The 16321-nt window shown below is 38.0% G+C and overlaps 1 pseudogene; it reads right to left on the bottom strand.

The window, feature by feature from the left end:
- Positions 1-11393: 11393 nt before the first annotated feature.
- On the bottom strand, positions 11394-14147 carry LOC138153228 (pumilio homolog 3-like; annotated as a pseudogene).
- Between the last annotated feature and the right edge of the window lie 2174 nt (positions 14148-16321).

Here is a 16321-nt window from a genome sequence, read left to right as displayed (position 1 = left end):
AGTTGTTTCCAGAGGATTAAAACTCCCAGCTTTTAGCTATAATAGAATGTGAGTCAGAGGTGACAGTCTGGTTCTAATCAGAGCTGTGACCTATCAGAACCAGCCTTCTAAATCAGGTAAAAGGTCAGAAGCTTGTACACATGCTTAATGAGCTGTTTGAAGGGGAACATATCAAGTAAAAGAACATGAAGTGGGCAATTCAGGAGGTCACATAGAGCCAGTGGAGAGCAAGGGGGGAATTAGAATTGGAAACAGCATAAAAAGACTTGGCATTTGTCTGAGCAAGCATACTCTTCATTCAGGAGGTATCCATTTACTAGAAATGTAAAGTAAAATGAGTATTTTCCTGGCTTCACAACAAGTATTTTGTCCTTTCTAAAGTAAGTGCGTTTCTCACAACAATGCCAGCAAGAACAAGCTAAGTAGGAGGCAAATAAAACCAGAAGAAAGCTGAAGAACTGGGAGAATGTGGAGAGATCAACAAATAGGAGATCCTAATGAAGGTGAACAGTAGGTTAAGAGATGGAAAGAAGAGGGTTAACAAAGAAGAAAGTTTGAATCTGAGGTCTTGGAGTTGAGCAATTGAGATTGTCCTAGGCAGCTACAGTGGAATGGAGGCAAAGGCTACTAGAGATGAGGAAACACTGGAACTAGGTGACCCAGGTGTTGGACACTTCATCAGGGGTGGATGCTGATGATTACCAAGATTTGTTGCGACTGAAGTCATTGAGGAAGATAGTTGGAGAGATCTGGAGGTCAGGAGACAACAATACTGATGGGGAGAGGGTGGGTTTTGTGGATGGTATAGTCGCTGAGTGATGGTTGTGAACTTAATGTCTTCATTTCCAGAGGTTTCTAGGCTCTGGGATAAATCATCTACTTTCCTTACAAGTCTGTGAGGGTAAGTCATGGAAGTTTTATTGTCATGACTTAGTGAGGAGATGAGGTGGACCTGTGATTTTGGAGTTTTGGGGAACTCTCAATATGAAAACTTCATCAGTACATATTGACAACTTGATTACCATTTTGTAGATGAGGAAACTGAGGCTCTTAAAGGTCAAATGACTTGAAAGTCACACAGTTGGTCATTGTTAGAGCCAGGATTCAAAACCAAGAAATAGTGTGGTGCAATAGAAGGAGTACTTTACTTGAACCCAGTCAACTAACTGGGTGAGGCAGTAGATGGAATTTTGGACTTGGAATTAGTAAGACCTGAGCTGGAGAACATTGTACGCAATAACAGCAATATTGTATGATCAACTGAGGATGACATAGCTATTCTCAGCAAAACAATGATCCAAAAGAATTCTGAAGGACTTATGATTAAAAATGCTATCTACCTCCAGAGAAAGAACAGAGAAAGAAAGTGTTACATGAATGCAGATTGAAGCATACTTACATTACTTTCTTCATTATTCTTGGAGTTTTTTGGTCTGTGGTTTTATTTTGTTTTGGCAACACGGCTAGCATGGAAATGTTTTGCATGACCATGCATGTATAATCTATATCTGGTTCTCTTCAAGAATGAAGGAAAAATAACAACAAACAATAATCTATGTCAAGTTGCTTTCCTTCTCAAGGTGGAGGTAGGGTAAGGAAGAAGAAAATCTGGAATTTTAAATTTTTTAAAAATGAACATTAACGTTTTATTTACATGTTATTGAGAAAAATAAAATGAAAATTAAATTAAAAAAAACCCCAAAGACCTGAGTTCAACTTATGTTTCAGATGTTTGCTTAGCTGGGTGACTCTGGGCAAGTGACTTAACTTGTAGTCTTAATTTCTTCATCTGTAAAATGTGGATAATAACATTTCCTACTTCTTAATTGTCCTGAGGATCAAATGTAAACATATAAACAACTTTGCAAAATGTGAGCCTTATATAATTGATGTCGAGCATGATGATGATGATTATTTGTTAGTATGGGTCAAATCTCTGTTCTGATATTTACTTCCTATATGACTTTGAACAAATCACTTCATCTCTCTGGGCCTCAGTTCCCTCATCTGTAAAATGAGGGGTTTGGATTAGTGGTCTCTAAGCTTCCATCCAACTCTAAATTCATGATCCTATGATCTCACGGGTTTTTAGCCTGGAAAATACAATGTACGAGGTGAAGACTGCAAACGAGAACCAGAGTTCTTACTGTGCTGCATCTCCCTAAAGCCTGTTGGGGCTTATTTTAAATAATTTTCAAGCCCCTATCCATATTTTGGTTAAATCTACATAAAAGGAAAACATTGATAAACATATGGTATGTATGTGTGTGTTTATTGTTATTTCTTTTTTTAATTTTTGTTTAAAATTGATTTGTTTATTTACTTTTAGTTTACAACATTCAGTTCCACAGTCCCTTGAGTTTCAAAATTTCTCTTCCTCTCCTCCCCCCACCCCATCATGGCGGCATGCACTTGAATATAGGACCTACAAATATCTTCACATTAATCATTAGTTTGTAAAGAAGGATTATAACTGATGGAATGATCAGTGGGAAAGAGGAAACAAAACAAAACAAGAAAAAGAAACAGCAAGTAGTTTGTTTCAGTCTGCATTCAGACTCCGCATCTCTTTCTCTGAATGTGGATATCTCTTTTATCATTTGTCTTTTGGAGTTGTCTTATAACCTTGCATTGCTGAGAGGAGCCCAGTCTATTGAAGTTAGTCGACACACATACATCGTGTCTGTGAATGTGTACAGATTTCTCCTGGTTCTGCTCTTCTCGCTCAGCATCAGTTTATATAAGTCTCAGGTTATTACGAAGTCCATCTGCTCCTCATTTCTTTTTTTGTTTTGTTTTTTAATGCTTTATTAACTTCTGATTTACATCATTCGTTTCTGCCAGATTTTGAGTTACAAATTTTCTCCCCGATTTTCCCCTACCCACTGCCCCAAAATAGCAGTCCCACAGGATATCCCCTCCTCCAATCTGCTCTCTCCCATATTTTCTCCCATACCCCTTTAGACTTTTCCAGTGCATCTCTATGCCTCAGTGCCTATATATCTTATTTCCCAATTACATGTAAGATGGTATTAATAATAGTATATATATACACACATATATATCTATATCTATACATACACACACACACACACACATATATATATATATATATATATATATATATATATATATGAATATTTGATTTTAAAACTTTCAATTCCAGATTCATTCCCTTCCTTCCTTGTCACCCACCCTTACTGGGAAGATAAGCAGTTCAGTATAGGTTGTACATGTGTGGCTAATGCAAAACAATAACATAGTAGATATATTGTAAAAGACTGACTATATTTCCCTCCCTCCTATCCCACCTCCCACTTGTTCTATTCTCTACTTTGATCCCATCCCTTTTCAAAAGTGGGTGGTTCCAACTTCCCTCCCCCCAAGGCTCCCCTCCCTTCCACCATCTCCCCTCTCATGCCCTTTCCCCCCTACTCTCCTGCAGGGTGAGATACCCTATTTAGTGTGTATTTCACTCCCTCCTCAAGCCAGATTCAATGGGAATAAGGTTGACCCATTCCCCTCTGCCCTCCTATTATTCCCCTCCATTGCAACCATTTTCCCTTGCCTCTTCTGTATGAGATAGTTTACCCCAATCTGTCTCTCCCCATCTCCTATCATTATATTCCTCTCACCTCTTAATTTCACCTTTTAAGTATCATCCCTTCCTATCAAATTGGTCCTCTGCCCTCTATCTATGTATACCTGTAAACATATATACACACATTCACATATGTATTCATATGCCCATATACCCTCATATATAGACATATTTCTAATCCCTTCAACTACTCAGAAAAGTTTCATAAGTTACAATTATTGTTTTTCCATGTAGGAATGTTAAAGTTCAACTATGATAAGTTCCTTATGATTTCTTTTCCCTGTTTACCTTCTCATGCTTCTCTTGCTTCTTGTATCTGAATGTCAAATTTTCTATTCAACTCTTGTTTTTTTCAGCAAGAATACTTGAAAGTCCTCTATTCCACTGAATGACCATATTTTCCCCTGAAACATGATACTCAGTTTTGCTGGGTAGGTGACTCTTGGTTTTAATCCCACCTCCTTTGCCCTCTGGAATATCATATTCCAAGCCCTTCGATCCCTCAGTGTAGATGCTGCCAGATCCTGGGTTATCCTGATTGTGTTTCCACAATATTGAAATTGTTTCTTCCTGGCTGCTTGTAATATTCTCTCCTTAATCTAGGAATTCCGGAACCTGGCTATAATATTCCTAGGAGTTCTCTTTTGGGGATCTTTTTCAGGAGGTGATCGGTGGATTCTTTCAACCTCTATTTTGCCCTCTGGCACTAAAACATCTGGGCAGTTTTTGTTGAGAACTTCCTGGAGGATGATTTCTAGGTTCTTACTTTGGTCATGGCTTTCAAGTAGTCCAATAATTTTTAAATTATCTCTCCTGCATCTATTTTCCAGGTCAGTGGTTTTCCCCATGAGATATTTCACATTGCCTTCTATTCTTTCATTTGTTTGGATCTGTTTAACAGCATCTTGATTTCTCATAAAGTCATTAGCTTCCATTTGCTCCAATCGAATTCTGAAGCAATGATTCTCCTCATTGAGCTTTTGGGATTCTTTTTCCATCTGGCAAATTTGGCTTTTTAAGGCATTCTTCTCATTGGTTTTTTGAGCCTCCTTTGCCATTTGAGTCAGTCTGTTTTTTAAGGTATTATTTTCCTCAGTTAGGCTGTTGACTCTCATTTCATAATTTTCTTGCATTGTTCTCATTTCTCTTCCCAATTTTTCCTCCACTTCTCTTATTTGGTTTTCAAAATCTTTCTTAAGGTCCTCTATGGCCTAGCTTGTATTTTCCTTTGAAGCTTTTGGTGCAGGAGTTCTGACTTCACTGTTTTCCTCCTGTTCCATGCCTTGCTCCTTTTTGTCCCCAAAATAGGAGTGTATTGTTGGAATCTTCTGTCTGCTTTGTTTCCTTTGCCTGCTCATTTTGCCACTCAATTACTTGACTTTTGGGCTTTTTGCCACAGTAGGACTCTGCCACCAGACAGGGGAGCTTTTGTCCCAAACCCTGGGGTTTTATCAGCTGCTGGAGGTATTAGATGGGTGCCCTCTCTGAGGTCTCTACACGCTCTGGAAAGCTGGACACACACCCCAGGACCTCCACCCTAGACTGCAATCCAGATCCAAGAAGGTTAAAGCAGGAGCGATTACCCCTTAGACTGGTGCTTGGTCCCCCTACACTCTGCAGGCCAGGAGCTGAAGCTGCTATGTGGCACTGGCAGGCTGTGCCAGCATCTCAGCAGCTTCTCACCCTGTGGGGCAAAAGCCATGCACTCCCACTTACTGGTCCCAAAGTCCAGACTGCATTGGCTTCTCACTTTGTCCTTCGCATCTATGTGCTGATAAATCTGGAAACTGCCACCACTGCTGCTGATTTGTGCTCCTCATTTCTTGTAGCAGAGTAGTATTCCATTACATTCATATACCACAACTTGTTCAGCCATTCCCCGATTGATGGGCATCCCCTTGATTTCCAATTCTTTGCTACCACAAAAAGAGCCACTATAAATATTTTTGTACATATGGATCCTCCTCCCACTTCTCTGATCTCTTTGGGATATAACTTTTGGGATATATATATATGTATATACATATATATATACATACATATATATATATATATGTATGTATATATAAGAAGTGGTATTGCTGGGTCAAAGGGTATGCACTTATTTATAGCCCTTTGGGCATAGTTCCAGATTGCTCTCTAGAATAGTTGGATCAGTTCACAACTCCACCAACAATGCATTAGTGTTCCCATTTTTCCACATCCTCTCTAGCATTTATCATTTTCCTGTTTTGTCATCTTGGCCAATCTGACTGGTGAGATGTGGTACCTCAGAGTTGTTTTGATTTGCATTTCTCTAATCAATAGTGATTTAGAACATTTTTTCATATACTTATAGATATCTTTAATTTCATCTTCTGAGAACTGCCTGTTCATATCCTTTGACCATTTATCAACTGGGGAGTGGCTTGTATTCTTATAGATTAGACTCAATTCTTTGTATATTTTACAAATGAGGCCTTTATCAGAGACAGGTTGTAAAAATTCTTTCCCAATTTTCCACTTCCCTCTTAATCCTGGTAACATTGGCTTTATTTTACAGAAGCTTTTCAATTTAATGTAATAAAAATTATCCATTTTGCATTTTATAATGCTCTCTAACTCTTGTTTTGTCATGAAGTCTTCCCCTTTCCATGGATCAGACAGATCCCTTGCTCTCCCAGATTGCTTACAGTATCAGCCTTTATACCTAGATCATGCACCCATTTTGACTTGATTTTGGTATACAGTGTTCCATGTTGATCTGTGCCCAATTTCTGCCATACTAAGTTCCAGTTTTCCCAGCAGGTTTTTGTCAAATAGTGTGTTCTTATCCCCAAAACTGTAGTCTTTGGGTTTATCAAACAGTAGATTAGTATAGTCATTGGCTGCTGAGTCTTGTGTAACCAATCTATTCCATTGATCCACTACTCTATTCCTCAGCCAGTACCAAGTAGTTTTGATGACTGCTGCTTTATAATACAGATTAAAATCTGGTATGGCTAGGCCACCTTCCCTAGCATTTCTTTTCATTAACTGTCTTGATATTCTGGACCTTCTTTTCTTCCAAATGAATTTTGTTACTATTTTTTCTAGCTCTACAAAGTAATTTTTTTTGGTAGATTGATTGGTATGGCAATAAATATGTAATTTAATTTAGTTAAAATTGTCATGTTTACTATATTAGCTTGACCCAGCCATGAGCAATTGATGTTTTTCCAATTAGTTAGATCTGACTTTATTTGTGTGAAAAGTGTTTTGTAATTGTGTTCATATAAATTCTGGGTTTGTTTTGGCAGGTAGATTCCCAAATATTTTATAATGTCTTGCAGCAGCAAGCACCCCAGTGTCCCCAAGGTGCCTGCTCACACAGGTTCTTGGATCTGCTTTGTTAAAGGAAAGCAACTCAAAATGGGTTAACAAGCTTACTTTAATCAGTCAGACATATATCGTTTACCTTGTTCAGGGGAAAAAGGTCAGCACCCCAAACTTCAAAATATACAGACAGAATTATCAAGACATTAACAGATCAAGTAGACAGCTTTCCAAACTGTCCAACCATTACATCCATACCCAGTCAACATCTGGGTTTCCACATCTGGGTTTTTCAAAGCCGGGGGACTCTCAACAACGGCTTCCCAGAATTCAGATCAAATCACAGAACACTTCTCAAAGTGAGTCCCAAAACAAAGCTACACATCAGGGCTTATATAGCCTTCTCCTGGCTCAGAGAATGTAACAACCTTATTGACTCACTGGCCAATCAAGAAGTATCTACTGAAAAACAAGCCTCCCTCCCCAGGCTTCAGGTGCATTTTAGCCTAGGGGCAGGGAAGATCTTCCAAATTTGCATTCCCACTACATGTCTACAGTAACTTTAAATGGGATTTCTCTTTCTGTCTCTTGCTGTTGGATTTCGTTAGAGATATATAGGAATGCTGAGTACTTATGTGGGTTTATTTTATATCCTGCAACTTTGCCAAATTTGTTTATTATCTCAAGTAGTTTTTTACTTGATTATCTAGGATTCTCTAAGTATATCATCATATCATTGGCAAAGAGTGATAGCTTAGTCTTTTCTTTGCCTAATTTGATTTCTTCAATTTCTTTTTCTTCTCTTATTGCTACTGCTAACATTTCTAGTACCAGATTGATTAAGAGGGATGATAGTGGACATCCTTGTTTCACCCCTCATCTTATTGGAAATGCTTCTAGCTTATCCCCATTATGTATAATACTTGCTGATGGTTTTAGATAGATGCTTCTTATTATTTTAAAGAAGACTCCATTTATTCCTATGCTTTCTAGCATTTTTAATAGGAATGGGTGTTGTATTTTGTCAAAAGCCTTTTCTGCATCTATTGCATCATATGGTTTCTGCTAGTTTTATTGTTGATGTGCTCAATTATACTGATAGTTTTCCTGATACTGAACCACCCTTGCATTCCTGGAATAAATCCTACCTGATCAAAGTGTATTATTCTCATGATAAGTTGCTGTAGTCTTTTTGCTAATATTTTATTTAGAATTTTTGCATCTATATTCATAAGGGAAATTGATCTGTAATTTTCTTTCTCTGTTTTGTTTCTTCCTGATTTAGGTATCAGTATCACATTTGTGTCATCAAAAGTATTTGGCAGGACTCCTTTTCCAATTTTCCTGAATGGTTTGTAAAGTATTGGAGTCAATTGTTCTTTGAATGCTTGGTAGAATTCACTAGTAAATCCATCTGGCCCTGGAGATTTTTTTCCTAGGGAGTTCATTGATGGCTTGTTCAATTTCTTTTTCTGAGATGGGGTTATTTAAGTAGTTTACTTCCTCTTCAATTAATATGGGTAACTTATATTTTTGTAAATATTCATCTATTGCACTGATTGTCAAATTTATGTGTATACAATTGGGCAAAATAATTCCTAATTATTGTTTTAATTTCCTTTTCATTGGAGGTAGATTAACCCTTTTCATTTTTGATACTTATAATTTTGTTTTATTCTTTTTTATCATATTGACTAAAGGTCTATCAATTTTATTGTTTTTTTCATAATATCAACTCTTAGTTTTATTTATTAATTCAATAGTTTTTTTAAATTCAATTTTATTAATTGCTCCTTTGTTTTTCATTATTTCTAATTTAGTATTTAATTGGGGATTTTCAATTTGTTCTTTTTCTAGCTTTTTCAGTTGCACGCCCAATTTATTTACCTCAATTTTCTCTATTTTATTTATGTATGCATTCAGGGATATAAAACTTCCCCTAAGAACTGCTTTTCCCATATCCCATAAGTTTTGGTATGTTGTCTCATTATTGTCATTCTCTTGAATGAAATTCCTTATTTTTTCTATAATTTCTTGTTTGACCCTCTCATTCTTTAGGATTAAGTTATTTAGTTTCCAATTAATTTTAATCTATCCTTCCATAGCCCTTTATTATATATAATTTTTATTGCACCATAATCTGAGAAGGATGCATTTAATATTTCTACCTTTCTGCACTGAATTATGAGGTTTTTATGCCCTAATACATGGTCAGTTTTGGTGTATGTGCCATATACCGCTGAGAAGGTATATTCCTTTTTAGCCCCATTCAGTTTTCTCCAGAGGTCTACCATATCCCTCTTCTCTAAGATTCTATTTACCTCTTTAACTTCTTTCTTGTTTATTTTGAGGCTAGATTTATCAAGTTCAGAAAGGGTAAGATTGAGGTCCCCCACTAGTATAGTTTTGCTATGTATTTCTTCCTCTAACTCCCTTAACTTCTGCTTTAGGAATTTAGATGCTCTATGTGTTTTTTGTAAACAGCATATTGTAGGATTATGGTTTTTGTTTTGTTTTTGTCTTTTTGGAGGGAAGTTGGGGGTAAGTGACTTGCCCAAGGTCACAGGGCTAGTTTTTGTGTTAAATGTCTGAGGCCAGATTTGAACTCAGGTCCTCCTTACTCCAAGGCCAGTACTCTATTCACTGCACCACCTAGCCACCCCAGGATTTTTTTTTTAAGCAATCGGGGTTAAGTAACTTGCTCAAGGTTAAACGGCCAGTTATTTCTGGGTGTGGTGCTGAGTGTTTGAGCCCAGGATTTGATCTCTAGGTCATCCCAACACTGGAGCCAGTGCTCTTACTCACTGAGCCACCTGGCCACCCCTAGGATTTTGGTTTTTAATCCATTCTGTTATCTTCCTCCATTTTATGGGAGAGTTCATCCCATTCACATTCACAGTTATGATTACTATCTGTATCTTTCCCTCCTTCCTATTCCTTCCCCTGTTTATGTTCTTATTTTTCCCCTTCTCCCTTTCCCTCCTTAAGAATTTTCCTTTTGACTGCTGCCTCCCTTAGTATTCCCTCCTTATCAGCACCCCTCCCTTTTCCTACCCTTTCCCCTTACTACTTCTTCCTTCCCTTCTACCCCCCCCTTTTTTAACCCTTCCCCCCTCTTACTGCCTGTAGGGTATGATAGATTTTTATACTTAATGTAGTTTGTTATTTTTTTCTTGAACCAAGATTGAAGAGAATAGATCTCATTCAATGCTCCTCTCCCTCTCCTCTTTCCCTCTGTTATGATAAGTTTTATGTCTCTTCTTGATAGAGTCCTATACTTAACTGATTATGTTATTGCCTCCTTACACCAGAACCAATGAGGGTGAAGCTCATATAATGTTCATCTCCCTCCTTTCTTTCCCTCTGCTATAATGTTTTTATGCCTCTTTGTGTGGCATAATTTACCCTTTTTTGCTTCATTCTTTCCTCTTCTTCCATTGCAGTCCCTTTGCAGCCCTTAGTAAGGTTTTTTAATCATCATTTTGTGTAATTTATATCCACATCCTCTATTTATATCCCTTTTAGATGTCGCCATAAGTATAGAATTCTCAATATTAACAGGTATCAGTTTCCCATGTATGGATGTAAAGAGTTTGCCCTTATTAAATAACAAGTTATGTGTGTTTTTTTTCCTATTTACCTTGCTATGTCTCTCTTGAGTCTTGTAATTGGAGGTTGGATTTTCCTTTCAACTCTGGCTTTTTCATCAGGAAAGTACGGAAGTCTGTTATATCATTGAATGACCATCTCCTTTCCTGGAAGATTATGTTCATTTTCTCTGGATAGGTGATCCTTGGTTGTAATCTGAGCTTTTTTGCCTTGTGGAATATCATATTCCAGTCCCTTTGATCTTTCAATGTAGAAGCTGCCAGATCCTGTGTGATCCTCACTGTAGTTCCGGGATATTTGAATTATTTCTTTCTGGCTGCTTTTAGTATTTTCTCCTTTACCTGATAGCTCTGGAATTTGGCTACAACATTTTGCAGACTTTTTAATTTGGGATCTCTTTCAGGAGGTGTCCAGTGGATCCTCTCGATTTCTATTTTACCCTCTGGTTCTAGGATCTCAGGGCAGTTTTCCTTGATGAGCTCTTGGAAGATGTTGTCCAGGCTCATTTTTTCATCATAATTTTCTGGTAGACCAATAATTCTCAGATTATCTCTCCTGGATCTGTTTCCCAGGTCAGTTATTTTTCCACTGAGATATTTTACCTCTTTTTTCTAATTTTTCATTCTTGATGTTTTGTTTGACTGATTCTTGGTGCCTTATAGAGTCATTAGCTTCAATTTGGTTGATTCTAATTTTTTTATATTTCAGAAACTATTTATTTTAGAAATAGACATTTCTACAAGAAACACACACACACACACACACACACACATATATATATATATATATATATATATATATATATATATATATATATATAATATAATATAAAAAGCTCTCCCCAAATACCAAACTAGATGGTATCCTTCACCTGAATCATCAGGAAGAGTGATTCATTCTCATTCTTCTCTATTATTTTCCACTTAAGCTTTTAGTTTCTCAAGTAGCCATGCCTTTGCTGTTTCCTCTTTTTCCAATGTGGGGATGAGACGTTTCAGTCCAGATTTAACTTTATTTACCACTTCTGGATCAGAGCTTTGGAGGAGATGATAAAGAATAATAGCACCTCGATTAACTCCTGCCCAGGTCTTCAATTTCTAGACACCAACATGCTCTACCAGTGTTTTTGCAAAAGAACCTTCTCTTCCATCTTCTTTCATTTTTTCATCTTGTTCTATTAACCATTTCAGAACTAGATGTCCAGCTGGATGTTTTGCCATGTGGAGCTCTCCATCCTTGCCACCAGGAATCATTTCAGGGGCAGCTAATTTGGCAATGGTATTCAAAGCAGGCTGAATATCTCCAATAGCAGATCCCAGGACATTAACAACAAACACACATGTTGGTTTGTCTGTCATCAATTTCTGGACATGCTCCTGCACATAACTTAACAAGGCTGGGGAAATAGACTCCAATAGCTCCTTACAGCAGATTATACTATCTTTATTACTATGTGCATTTCCATCACCCTTCTGTAGAACTTCAATAATTTCAGGTATACGGTGTGCAGGATCTCTAGGGCTTAGTAAATACAAAACAACTTTCCTTCCATATTTATTGTTATAGCAGCAATGCAATATTCACAATGCCTACAGAAATTACAGATATGCTGATGTAGTTATCAATCACAAAATATATCAGGCTTGCTATATGGGGGATAAAGAGAGAACATTTATTAAAATATCAAAAGACTGAGTCCCAAAACCAGAAAGTCAAAGCCATCAGGGTAGTTATGAAGTTGGCACAGGTAGATAAAGTAGAAAGCACCCACATTCTCAAGCCTTTAAAACACAACAGGCTACGTCAGGCAAAGGTCCTCCTCTCCCCACTCACAGCAACCACCCAGCGTCCAGGAAGCGCGCTCCCAGCAGCTCTGGCCCCTGGCAGTCCTCACCAGGAGTACTTAGCAGAAATTCTGGCTAGCTCAAAAAGGGGTTCACGCTTCCTCTGTCTCTGCCTCTGCTGCTGCTGCTGCCATCGCCTCCACTGCTAGCCACCACAGGAACTCTAGCTTGGCTTCTGCTTCGTCTTGCCCCACCCCTTCCTGCTACGTCAGCAAGTCCAATGGGGCATGGAAGATCTTTAATTCCCATAACCCTTACAATTGTTCACTATATTTGGCAGGGAATTGATGATTTCTGACATAACTATTTGTTTCATAAGCTTAGTATCAACACAATCAAAGGCTGCCAGAAAAACTAAATGAGAATATTCACTGTTGGCTACTTTTTCAATGTAAGTCTTCATTGTTTTAATAATAACTTTTCTGTCCTTTGGTGTGCCATGCCACAGACAGTACATGGCTACTCTAGCTCCATCATGTGTATGTGCAAGGTATATCACAGCTTCTCTGATTGCTTCAATCATTTCTGATCTGAGCTTTGGGGGTGCATGGGTGAAAAAGTCCAAGAATACTTTATGTACCAGTGAATGTTTAATTACGGTTTCTTTTTGAGCCATTGGTGTAAGAATCTGTTTCATTTCATCCATAATAGCCTCTTGTTTATCAGGCTGTCATTCTAACACTTTTTCCAGAGTTGGGTGAATTGTAGACTTGTAAATCTGGAATGTATTCCCACAGAGCTCTTCTACCAGCATATTCCGCTGTTCCAAAATTGCTTTGTCATTGTAATCATATCCCACCACTACTGATGCTTCTGCATGGCGCAACATCTTCCACATGTGGCCTTTAAAGCATTTTTATTATTTCTGCAATTTGTGATTTATTTCTGTACATGAGAAATTTCTTAACGACATTTCTGGAATATTTGGCCTTACTCAATTCAACCCAATTATCTTTTAATTCTTCAAATGCTTCTTTCCTTTGTTTCCCATTACCATATTGAATGTAACACTAGATAATGTGGGTTGAATCATGAGCAAATGCAATACTCTTAATTTTGCCCTTAATTAACTTCTGTAATTCACTCATCAACTTTGCTCTTTTTTCTTTGTCACAATTTTTTCTTCTTAGGGATTCCCATATTTGCTTTGCCTTGAAAACAGTGTCATAGTTGCTTTTATCATTGAGTTGTCTGCTTTGCCTTAGTTCTTTCTTTTTCTTTTTCAAGTCATCCCACTTCGGTTTCTTAGCTGCTGTCTCTTCACCTCTGCCCTCAAGTTGGAACTTTCTTTTTGCCTGCAACTTGTTTCCTTCTTGTTTATTTTTGAACTGTTTCAAGTTAGTTTTCTTGGGTAACAAGTCCCCCTTCTGTTTATTCTTGAACTGTTTTGCACCATTTTTCTTGGGTAACATGTCCCCCTATTGTTTGCTTTTCAACTATTTTGTGCCACTTTTCTTAGGCAACATGCTCCCCTCCTGTTTATTCTTAAACTGTTTGAGGCCAGTCTTCTTGGACAATATATCCCCTTCCTGTTTATTCTTGAACTGTTTTGCGCCAGTTTTCTTTGGCAACATGTCTCCTTGCTGCCTATTCTTGAATTGTTTCAGGCCTGTTTTCCCAGGCTTTGTGTTACTTTTCTCAAACTTCTTGGAGCTGAATTTAGGTCCTCTTCCTTCATCACCTTTACTTGGAAACTTCTTTGGAGATTTAGAATCATTGTCCTTTTTAAATCTTTTTTTTTTCCTTGTGATATCTTTCCACCTTTTCCTGTGAAATTATTTTTTACCTTTGACTTCCATAGTGGCAATTCGTGCACGTGCCATCGCCACTGAACTGTCAGCAGGCACTTTCCGCTTCAACTCTCTCAGCTGGCCCTCCCCCTCTTCTCAGCCTCTCACCACAGTGATTCTAATTTTTAGTGAATTATTTTCCTTGGTTAGTTTTTGAAGCTTCTTTTCCATTTGTTCAGATATAATTTTTAGTTTACACATTTTTCTTTTTAAGGAGCTGTTTTCTTCATTGTAATGTTTTTCTAATTTCACAATTTTGATTTTAAAAGAATTATTGATTGTATCTTCTACCTCTCTAATTTGGTTTTCAAAGTTCTTTTTGAGCTCATCTAAGAATGCTTTCTGTGTTTGAGACCAGTTCATATTCTCTGTTGAGGCTTCAGCTATGGGTGTTGGGTAGATACTGTCTCCTTCTGAATTTGGTTCCTCCCTATCACAATAATAGGATTCTAGAGTTTTTGTCTTTGCAGTCTGTTTTTTACACATTTTGAGGCAGGGCCTTAGCCACACCCTTCCTCTAGGGTTCCCAAGCCTTTACTGTTTAAAATTTTGCTCTGGGGCAGTAATTTCTGTGTTTTCAGGGTGGGGGGGGGGATTGGAGCAGCTGGGATTCTCTCTGCCATCCTGGTCCCTGGAAAGTTCAGATAGGGGCTTTTTAAATTTCCAGGCTGTGGGTTGGTAGTCCCAGAAGTAGCTGCTGCCACTGCCATAGGCCCTGCATTTCTCTCTTACTCTGCTCCATCAGATCCCAGCTCTGCAGTGATAGGCCTGGGAATGGCCCTTGTGGTTGGTGGATCAACTTGCAGCCATTTTGACCAGGTTATGTCCTGGCCTCCCTGCGCACCACCTCCGAGGGGTCCTGTACTAGGACTTCGGTGGTAAAATGTTAATATTGGAAACAAAAGACATGCTACTCTTCAGGGGATTAGTGAGGGTATGCACAAAAAATTCTCTGAGTTTATGGATCCATTAAACATTCATTTATCAAATGCTTGAAAGTTGAAGTATGTATATGCATAAATATAGATCATAGAAAACCACATACAAAACTGGGGGCACTTTAGAGTTCATTGTCCACAAGCTTGAATATCAAGAAAGTCCTCATGCTCACAGCTTACCAACTCTGTGATTTTGAGAATGTCTTAAGTCATTTAAAGATGACACTTTCACAGCAACCAATCAATAAAATGCCCGCTATGTGCCAGGCACTGTACTAGGTACTATTATATTAGGTATTTTTTTTTTTTTTTGCTACTGAAGAAAGAACTAACAAAGCATGTCACTCATATAGTGGGCTTAAGGAAACATGTCTTAGTCAATTTATTAAAGGAGAGAGAGACTGAAGGGCTCCAGTGTTGCCTGGCCATCAGCCTGTGATGTACACTCAGGTCAGGCTTAATTTTATCCCAGGAAGAAACCAATCAGATCCCAGATGGCTGATACTTTACCTGTTCTTTTGCTTTTAAGAGTGTTTGTTAGCTGTGGGTGTTCTGTTCAGTGGGTAAAAGGATCCTCCTTCTCCACACTTTTTCAGGCTAAAACCTTTGACTTTAAGCAATCTCTAATTTTCCTTAACTGCCATACCTGATTCCACTCCTGTATCCCCCTTCTCTCCTGGAAGTTCCCTCCATTTTGAGGAAGGGCCCCAGACCTGCCATCTCTGATTCTCCCAGCTCAGGCTACATGCCCTTGCCTAGGTATAGCCCCCTCCCCCAACTCCCTACCCTTCTCACCTCCCTTTTATATGTTGTCTTTCCTCATTAGAATGTAAACTCCTTGAGGGGAGAGACTGCCTTTATTTTTCCTTGTATTTGTATCCTCAGTGCTTAGCACAGTGCCCAGCCCATAGTAAGTGCCTAATAAATGCTTATTGACTGACTAACAGTTATCAACATCTTTATGCACTCCAGGCCTAATGATATTAGAATCATTGGAGTATAGAACAGAGCTGGAAGAAAACTTAGAGGTCATTTGGCCCACTTGCCTCATTTTCTCTTGAAATGTACAGCATCTTCCTTCATAGGTCCTTTGTAGTTAATCTGAATGTTGATAATATTCAAAATGACTTAGTTGTTCAAACTTGTTCTTACAATAATATTCCTGCTACTATGTACAACATTCTCTTGGTTCTGCTCATTTCACTCATCATTATTTCATGCACATCTTTCTGTGTTTTTTTCTAA

The sequence above is a fragment of the Petaurus breviceps genome, unplaced genomic scaffold (genome assembly GCF_028583685.1).
Source record: "Petaurus breviceps papuanus isolate PSGF00001 unplaced genomic scaffold, PetGlider_PUasm1.0 90977, whole genome shotgun sequence".
Lineage (NCBI taxonomy): Eukaryota > Metazoa > Chordata > Mammalia > Diprotodontia > Petauridae > Petaurus > Petaurus breviceps.
This window is presented reverse-complemented; position numbering and strand designations above follow the sequence as displayed.